Raw genomic sequence first — 10552 nt, 5'->3', positions numbered from 1 at the left:
TTGTACATCAGAAGCTAATGAAAATGAAGGCAAATTTCATGGTAAGTGTCCCATTGCTCCATCCCCACCCTACACATGTAAGCATGCAATACTTTATGCTTTTGCAGTATTAATGTGCTATAATGATTTATTTTAGAGAATCAGCATCAGGAACAAACAGTTCAGCTGTACCAATAAATATGGATGAAGTCAGCAGTAGAAAGGGTATTGCCGATGATGATGATGATGATGGTGTAATTGTATTTAAGAGGCACCCTGAGGGAAGTATCAGGCAGTCTCCCACTGTAATGACTGTCTGTCTCGCATCACAACATGTTATTAACTCTATAGAAAGTGACGTTGCATCACAAAGTCAATCACAGGCTGACAGTGCACTTGGACTTCTACACCACTGTCTCTACACACAGAACAACACTTTGAGAATTAAAGCAGGCAGTCTCAGACCACCCTGCCCACAGTGACAACATTACAAAGAGGTGCTAGGTGCAGAAATACCTTTAAACTACCTCAGGAAACACATAAAGCATTGGCAGCACAACAGGAAATGTGCACTGACATGGTTAGGAACCTAGCCATTGCTAACTGACTCTGTGTTACTCTGGTTTGAGTCCTACAGGGTATGTGTGAAGATTTCAAACAATACCTGAATTGGCAGAGAGGAGGGAATATGGTCTGGTTTCACTGATGCATAGTATGGTGGTATGCCAGGCATCATTTGCAGCCATTAGTCTTGTAATGGTTCGGACATACCAGATTCAAACTGGGCTCAGTCTTACAAGGGTCAGGGTACAAGGTACTGTTGGACACATGGGGAAAGATCACATGATACTAACACTGGATCTCAAGACAGTAGTGTTAATACTCACAGTGATCAATCACAACACATTTCTCACTGGTCATGTCAACGGTCATCTACAACTAGGACAGCCTCACATTCCAGGTCAAGGTCATGAAGCACTGTCAGGTCACTGACAGGAGGATCACATTTCTCCTCTAGATCTCACCATTGCACTAACTCACCTTATAGTTTTCATGGCAGCCCATCCTCCAAATCTGTTGCACCATCACCAGGCCTATCAATAAGAGATGTGTATGACTCCTTTGATCTAGACCTACTATGACTTAACATTTCTTTATAAGTAAGTCTCTGTAATGGAACTGGGGATTATTTGGTGGGGGGGGTATATATGTGAAGTTATACCCTTGCCAGCTATTACTTTAACAGTATTTAGATACTGTAATCTTGTACATTTGTGTTTCAATGCAATTGTGTTGTGGGGAGGAAGGAAGTCTATGTACATCTGTTGAGTACATACATAGCTCATCACTGCACAAATGAAGAAAGATGCTGACCTCAATATTTCACATGATTGTAAGAAAGAAATCTGATGTGCAGAACACCATACTTTACAGATAAATTGAAAATGAAATGTACATTTTTCACTGCTGACAGTACCAGTTAATACTGAATATTAAATAAATAAAAACAGTTAATAAATACAACATGCACAACTGCTGACTTATTTATGGATTTGCTGCCTTTCAGCATTATTACTCAGGAATTAGTGAGCACTCAGGGAAACAGCTATTAAATAAAAACATATTTCAAGATGCGACAGAATGTTAGATGAACAGTGACATTAGTCCATGCATGCCACAGCATAGCCCACAAGTATCACTGCATGCCTCAGTTATGTTCTACTTTTTTTTTTTTTTTAGTAAACATTAAACTGCATGTCCTGGTCTATAGTTTTGGACTTACTACTCCTACTGCATGCCATGCATGAACCTGCTGCATGACTTCCCTTACTACTCCTACTGCATGCTATGCATGAACCTGCTGCATGACTTCCCTTACTACTCCTACTGCATGCCATGGATGAACCTGCTGCATGACTTCCCTTACTACTCCTACTGCATGCCGTGCATGAACCTGCTGCATGACTTCCATTACTACTCCTATTGCATGCCGTGCATGAACCTGCTGCATGACTTCCCTTACTACTCCTACTGCATGCCATGCATAAACCTGCTGCATGACTTCCCTCACTACTCCTACTGCATGCCGTGCATGAACCTGCTGCATGACTTCCCTTACTACTCCTACTTCATGCCGTGCATGAACCTGCTGCATGACTTCCCTTACTACTCTTACTTCATGCTGTGCATGAACCTGCTGCATGACTTCCCCTACTGCTCCTACTGCATGCTGTGCATGAACCTGCTCCATGACTTTCCTTACTACTCCTACTGCATGCCATGCATGAACCTGCTGCATGACTTCCCTTACTACTCCTACTGCATGCCATGCATGAACCTGCTGCATGACTTCCCTTACTACTCCTACTGCATGCCATGCATGAACCTGCTGCATGACTTCCCTTACTACTCCTACTGCATGCTGTGCATTAACCTGCTGCATGACTTCCCTCACTGCTCCTACTGCATGCCATACATGAACCTGCTGCATGACTTCCCTTACTACTCCTACTTCATGCTGTGCATGAACCTGCTGCATGACTTCCCTTACTACTCCTACTGCATGCCATGCATGAACCTGCTGCATGACTTCCCTTACTACTCCTACTGTCTGGTGGTCAACGTTAGTCGTAGTGTGACTACAACTGGGAGCTGCAGTGACAGCATGGATCTCTTCACCACCAGACCAGTGCATAATCAATTTATGCAGAATGCAACAGGTAGAGAACATCCTACAGCTGGGTCATACTGAAGGGCACTCCCAAACTCACCCAGGCACCTGAAATGGCTCTTCAGGAGGATAAACACTCTCTCGGTTACAATATTGGTTTGGGACAGGGATGTGTTATATTTCTCCTCAGCAGCTCTAGATGGATTTCTCATCAGAGTCATGATCCATGACTCCAGTGAAGATCCAACATCCCGTTACAAAAAAACAAAAAACAGAAAGGGGAGGGAAGACAAATAAGGAAATACAGATTTAGTATACAGCAATTACCTGTAATGTTAATAGCTATGTACTTAAAAAAAAACATAAAAAAGGAAATTTTCACTTACCAACAAGATGATCAATGTAGTATCCTGCCATGCAGAAAGAGGCAGTAAAGTGACCTTGTGTGCCAAATGTGGGAATCATGTGAACTGCTAGGATCTGGGCAAAGATGGTGGTGAAGCACCCTCATGATCCACTTAAAGAAATCCCAATCCCTCTGAGCTACACGCTCTAGGGACCTAAACCTTGTCACCACAATAAACAGAACATGCCGGAAGGATAGATTCCTGTCCCAGAGACTTCTGGAATATACTACCTATCTATATCAAACAAAGCTCCTCATTAGCACTCTTCAAGAAAAATCTTGATGATTGGATGGGAAATAGGAAATTCACCCAGGGATCACCTCTGAGGCTCTGCTCGACAGTGGCACAGGAAAATAATTTTCTTGGGTGGCAAACGCCAGGGTACCTTTTTGGCTGGCCCTGTATAGGCCCCAGGGCCGATAGCCTAGTACCTACTTATGAACCTATGAATCACACACTTCCTGTCAGTTGATGGAATGGAAGCCCTTCCTTTTGCAATACTGGGTACAATTAATCACAATGAGTACCTTGGGGGAAATGACCCATCCCATAAAAGGCACACATAGTCTGACCTCAGTCCTGAGGTGACACGAGGAAATAAATTGACTGGTCCACATGTGCCAGAACCATATCCTGGAACTCCTTCGGTATCCTCAAAGTAGAAGTCTGTGAGATCCCCCAAGGTGTCCCAAGACTGTTTCTGGAAGGTCCATGTAGCAAGTATAGTGAGGGCTATACATACGTTGTGTCCACAGGAACAGGAAGTAAACACATTCCTCAAGTGCCCCTGCAGGGATCAAACATGCCCACTAAGACATTGTAATGTCCCTGATCACTCTAAACCTATCATGTATTTCCTGATTATCAAAGTTAATGCAAGTAATCCTTTGCCTGTATGTCTGGCTTCTTGATGGGCAAGCATCACTGGGTGCAAGCAGTTTTGGCCCAGCCAAGGCAAGCAACTATAACCTGGAAATATCAAAGCTCATGGCAAGGGACAGCATTTTCACCGGCTGTACATCTGGTACTTTTGGTAAGCCTTCCCATTTAATACTACATCTGTGACAAGTGTGGGACAGTGGGACAAACTTACTATTAGCTGCAGTTGGCATAAAATAGCCTTAATTAGCATAAGAACATTTGTGTCACTTTTCATTACCATCTCATTATCTGCTCGTTTGCATACCTAAATTCAGAGACACTGCAAACTGGCATAACTGGCCTCTATAAATTCCAGCTTAGCTGTAACTGTCTGCACCTAACCCTAATCTTCTAATGCATTTGCACTACTGACTATGAATACCAACCACAAAGTTAATAGAATGAAACATTTTGCATCAACTTTCATTTTCTGAGCAACAGGAACTAGAAACAAAAAATGTCTGGCATTATTGGCTGACTGCAATGCTCAGTGCTTTGCAAGAAAATCAAAAATTTTATAAAAGAAACAGGGCAAGAATATATAGCAATGTCAGGAATGTTCTGCAAAATCAGGGATATTTATATATGTTCACAAAGAATTATGTATGACCTTTCTGGGCAAGCTAACGTTAAGTATGATTTTGCCAACTGTGTAGCTTTCTGTGGAAAAAAGCAATTAGGGAGTTCAGCTTACCTAAGATGAACTCAACCAGTTGGCACCTTGTCCAATCTATGTTCAATGAGGTGCGAGAAAGTACATTCCAGATGCTAGGAAAGACAAGTACTGCAAAGAGCATTAAAATAAGCTATGCATGCTGGGAGGGGCAAACAATGGATAGTATATTAAAATAAACTTGATTTTAAAAGGTGTTGGCTTCAGTAGCACAGCCATCTAGCCTACAAAATAATCAGACATTATTTGATAACTTTTTGAAGCAAGAGTTTTTAAGTAATATAAGTAAAAAAATTAAAAAAAAAAAATAACTGAAAGTTCTAAATAAATGTATTCTGAGGGATAGGTAAGAATTATTAGACTACCAAAACAAATTTTATAAGGATTTTTTTTTATTCAGATATGGTGAAAGAAAAGTTTGGGGTGATTTGAAAGATAAGTTCATTGATTGATGAAAAAAAAAACATTTTCAGTGCATTCATTTTCTCATGTATAACACCCTCCTACAAAACATAGCTGACTTATATACAAACAAGGGGGTTCCTGCATTGAGTGGGTTTTCCTCCGGGGTGTGCAGTTTTTTCCACATTCCAAAGAAAATGGGCTGTGTCCCCTAGCTGGCAGTACATAAAAAATAAAAATATAATAAAGTAGTGTTAAATGTGTTGAGTGTTGGAGACTCAGTCATTAGGAAATGCACTAGATCACTTGTTAGTATTGACAGAGAGAATGTGAAAGCTTCTTTTTAGAAGGATATAAACTGCAAGATATTTCTGAAGGTCTGGTCACATTGTCAGTGAAAACATCTGTTTACAGCTCAGTAATTATATATGCAGGTGTAAATGACCCCTCTTTTTCACATGCACTGAATGTTTCAGGGTATTTTAGAGATTTGTTTAAAAATAATATCAACAGTTGTTTTTTGTTCTTTTTAGAAATCCTGTGCACACCAGTTTTATCAGATTATCAATTCACAACAACCTTGATGATCATTAACTGGTTACATCATTGAAGTATTCAAAAGGATACTGATTTTATTAATTCCTGGGATAATTTTGGAAATAACACAGGATTATTTGGACAAGATTGGTATCATTTGAATTATTTAGGTGGTAAATTGTTCATAGGTTCATACTAGGCTATCTGCCCTAGGGCATTTATGAGCCTAGCCAGAGTGTGTTTGGCTTTCTCCACCCATTTTAAATGAATTTTGCTATGCCCTTTTTTGAGGTTAGTATACTGTGCCTCTGTCTAACAGTGACACAGAAGTGATACCCGGGGTAAACCTACTAACTCCCATCCACTCATCAAGATTCCTCTTGAAGAGAGTCAATGAGGGACTCTGCCTAACCTGGACTGGGATTTTATTCCAGAGTGAAGGGAGCCTCTGGGTTATGAATCTGTCCCTCCAGCATGTCCTATTTATTTCAGTGCTGAGGTTCAAGTCTCTGAGCGTAGCTCAATGGGATTTGGATTTTCTGAGGTGCAGCATGTCCATTAATTCTGGGTTGGACATGGCTTTATACATCAGGCACAGATTGCCTCTGAGCAGGCGGTATGCCACTGAGTAGAGCTGGAGTTTCTTTAACCGGGCAACATATGGCATCTGTTTGAGCCCTTTGATCCTCTTGGTGAAGTACCTTTGGGGTCTTCCCAGTTGCTGCAGGTGTCTGGTAAGGTACATCCCAAAAGGGGCATTGTACTCAATTATGGACCTGATGAGGGATGAGTAAAGAGGCACGATGACCTCCCCTGATCTAGATGTGAATTCCTTCATGATTAGGTGGGCTATATAAAATGTTTTTCTAACCACTTTGGCCACATGGTTGTCAAATGAGAGATTGCTATCAGCTTGGGTCCCCAGGTCCCTAATTACTTCTTCCGTACTTAATGGATTACCACCTATGTGGTAATTTTGGGCACTTTGTTTTTGCCAAAGGGGATGACTATACACTTTTTGGCCTTTAGCTTGAGGCCATGGCTCTGGCACCAGTTGTCTGTTTCTATGAGGCCCTTTTGTAGGATACTTGTGTCGGCTGGAGAGTCAATTATGGCACCCAGTTTGCAGTCATCTGCGAACTTGGTCAGCCACAGTCCTTCCGTGTTAGCCTGTACCTCCAAGAAATATATACCAAACAAGAGAGGTCCCAGGACTGAGCCTTGTGGGATGCCACTTGTAACTGGTTTGGAGTCTGACATGGCTCCAGCAATTCTAACCATGTGGGTTCTGTCCTTGAGCCAGTTTGCAACCCATCTAGTGACATAGGGGTTTATATTTAAGCTGGTGAGCTTATCTATAATGCCTGAGTGGGGTATTGTATCGAAGGCTTTTGCAAGGTCCAGGTAGGCTGTGTGGACCACCTTCCCCTCATCAATGGTCTTGGTGACTGTTTCAAAGAAATCAACCAGGTTTAAGAGGCAGGATCTGCCCTTAACAAAGCCAAACTGGGTAGGATCCAGTGTCTGTAGGTCCCCAATATCTTTATTTATGAGGTCCATGATGATCCTTGCCATAGCTTTGCAGACCAAGCTAGTCAGGCTTATGGGGTGATAGTTTCCAGGATCCATTGAGGCACCACCTTTGTGGAGAGGGACCACTGTTGCTGTACGCCACTCTTTGGGTACATATCCTGTAGTAAGGCTGAGATTGAACAGTAGTTTTATGTTTGGGTTTAGTTCTTCTTGGAGTTCATGTAGGGCGAGCCGGGACACCATCTGGTCCCATTGATGCTGTGTTTTTTGCTTTGGAGAGGGCAGCTCTTACCTGAGCATCTGAGATGTCAGGGGGGCAGCACTCTGCTGGGATAGATATTTGCCCTTTTGGTGGGGAAGGGGGGGAGAAGTTTGTGCTGAACCTGTCAGCTAGGATGTTGGCAATGTCTGTGGGTTCGGTGTATTTTTTGTCATTTTGGACTAATTCTGAGCATATCTGGGAATTCCCACCCAGGTTCCTAACATAACTAAAGAAAGCCTTGTGATTATCCTTAGTGTCCTGTGCAATTTTTCTCTCGAAGCTGGCCTTAGATGATTTTATGAGTGCCTGTAGTTTTTTGCTAATATTGATCAGAGATGCCTTCCCTTTTTGGGATTTTGCTCTATCATGTTGTAGCTTCCTCCTGCTATTGTATAGTTTGTTTATGGCTGGGGTCCACCAGACAGGATGCCTAACTTTGAAGGATTGGTTTTATTTGGGATTGCATGATCCATGCATTCCTGAAGGTGTTCAGAGAATGCGTTTATAAAGGATTCTGCATTCTGGGCCGTATTTTCCACAGGCCCAGGGGCTTTGAAGGATTCCACCTCAGTTTTGAGGAGTGTGAAATATGCTTTAGAGAAGTTTTTCACTGTGGTTTTCTGGGCAGGGTCTGGGGTTGGGATGTGAATATCTAATGAGATTAGTTTATGGTCTGATCTTACCAGTGAGGGATACACTTCTGGTCTGGAGCATAGAGTCCCTGTGTTGGTGATGATCAGGTCCAGTATGTTTTCCCCTCTTGTGGGAGTGGCAACAAGTTGTTCCATAGCATTTGAGTTTATAAATTCTAGGAACCTTTGGGCTAGGGTGTTGGAGCTTGAGTAATGCTCCCAGTCTATGTTAGGGTAGTTGAAGTCACCCAATATAATGGTGTTTGGAGAGACCTTCATATTTTCCAGTGTTCTTAGGAAGGCCGAGTGGGGTTCCTGGGTTTGGGAGGGTGGTCTGTAGCAGGCTATAAACTGGAAGGCAGTTTTACCCACTGTTAGTTGCACATGGATAGTCTCTGATGCTCTGTGCTGTGCCACCAACCTGGATGTGTGGTATCTTTGACAAATATTGATACTCCCCCTCCTTTTGTGGTTCGGTCCAAGTTTTGGGGCCGAAAAACATGGTATGAGGCATAACCTGCTAGTGCTGGGGTGCTCTCGGGAGCCTTGAACCAGGTTAAGTTTGAAATTAGCCGATAGTGTGAAACCTTTTTTTTTTTTTTTGATTTTTGCCTAGGAACTAATGTTAGTTACAGCCACGTTAGACTGTTAGACAGTCAAGGTTATTAAAAGTAATTATGCTAACTCACAAAGTTTGACTAATAAAATTAATGAACTAAAGGTAGTTTGTTCAGAAAATAATTACAATCTGATTGTAAAAACTGAATAATGTAACAGAAGAGGAATTCAGCTACAGGGATACCAATCATTTAGTAGATTGAGAAGAAATAGGACAGGAGGAGGAATAGTTATTTTTGTGACCAAATGGCTAAACATTAGGGTGCTGGAATTGAATTATAACTTAGAATTGATTCTTGTGGAAGTATAAGCTGATGATTTTGTTTTTTGTTGTTGCACATGTTAGCTTGTTATAAAAGCCCTGAAACACCTAGTGTTGATCAACTGTGGTATATTGATGGCTTGGCTAAGTTTATAACTTATGATAACCTGATAGTAGTAGGTGATTTTAACTGCCTGAAAATTAGTTGGTCCGATGACATGACAGTAACTATGTCAGAGGATGAATTTTATGATCAATTTGTGCTACATGACTTAACTCAAATATTAGACTTTTTACTAGATCAAAAATATCTTTGACATTTTGTCTGGAATGCTTGCAAGTAAAAGATCTGAGAATAGTCAATTGTCTCCATTACCTGAATCGGAGCACAAAGCTTTTGAATTTTATATAATAACTAAAGATATTTGTAAGAACCAGCAAATGAGGATCTGTGGTATGTTTAAGCTGTTTCATCTGAACATTGTTAATAAAATAAATTCTATGGACTGGTATTCATCTGAAATATATAATGTTGCAAATAATAGCCAGGACTTTGAAAACATATGTGAAACTTACTTATCTAGGTGTATGAAAACAATAACCAATAATACATCTAGGAACCACCCTTCATGGGTGGAATTTTGGTCATACTAAACTTCTGAAAAAAAAAAGAACAACAAATTTAGGATTTGGAAGAGGTATAGGAAGAAATTTTTAAAACAGGCTTATACTTTAATTTTCAGTAGATTAAATGCCTCTCTGAGACTAGCAAAAAGTAAATTTGAAGATAACCAAGTTAGCAGCCCTTGTTCTAAGAAATGTTATAGATATGTTAGACACATTGCTAATAAGACTAAATCTTTTGGACCAATCAGTCTTTAAGATGAAGTGTTGAATGCTAGGGAGTTATTGGAAAATTTGTTCACTGAACATTTCCTGGTAGATGATGTCTTACTGCCTGACATTGTTTCTGATGTAAGAATCTTAACAGATGATGATTATATGTGCTCAGCTTCATTTATTTCTAAGATATCAAAAGTTTGGATGGTGAAGTATGTGGATGATATCAAATTAGTTTGTTATTACCTCCTCAGAAGATACTGACTGTTTCAACAAATATACGTATTTGGTGGCAGAATGGTTAGACCTAACTGAATTAAAAATTAGTAGGGACAAATGTGCCACTTTGTATTTTGGGAAATCTATGGCTAAATAAAAAATAAACTTTGGACCTAACAAGTTACACATGTTGACAGAATATAAGGGCTGGTATATTATTATATGTAGTAATTTTAAATATAGGACTAATGCCTTAAAAGTTAAAGCTAAGGAACTAAACATTAATTCTTAAGAACTTTACAACAAGAAATAAAGATTGTTTCTTGAGGTTGCTCATAACATATGTTCAACCCATCATTGAGTACAACGTGCCATTTTGCTCTTATAAGAAAGGAAATCTATTGGTTTTAGGAGGTATTCAACAACATATCACAAGCCATATTATTACTTGTAGAAATAAATCATATTCTTCTAGACTGGAAACTCAAGGCCTCTTTGCAATCAGTTATCAATATAGTAGTGGTAGATTTTATTTAGACAACAGGGGCTTTGGAGTGAAGAATATTGCTCTCTGCTAAATATTGAATTGTTGAATA

At 40.4% G+C, this 10552-nt stretch overlaps 1 protein-coding gene across 4 annotated transcripts in view; it reads right to left on the bottom strand.

Moving 5' to 3' along the window:
* LOC122817708 (mucin-17-like) overlaps positions 1-10552 on the bottom strand; it is a 283584-nt gene that overhangs the window by 26973 nt on the left and 246059 nt on the right. The window lies entirely within an intron of this gene.

This window comes from Protopterus annectens, chromosome 13.part0 (genome assembly GCF_019279795.1).
Source record: "Protopterus annectens isolate FY-2018-M chromosome 13.part0, PAN1.0, whole genome shotgun sequence".
In the NCBI taxonomy this organism is placed as follows: Eukaryota; Metazoa; Chordata; order Ceratodontiformes; family Protopteridae; genus Protopterus; species Protopterus annectens.
The sequence above is the reverse complement of the archived record's forward strand: the minus strand, read 5'-3'. Positions and strand labels throughout refer to the sequence as shown.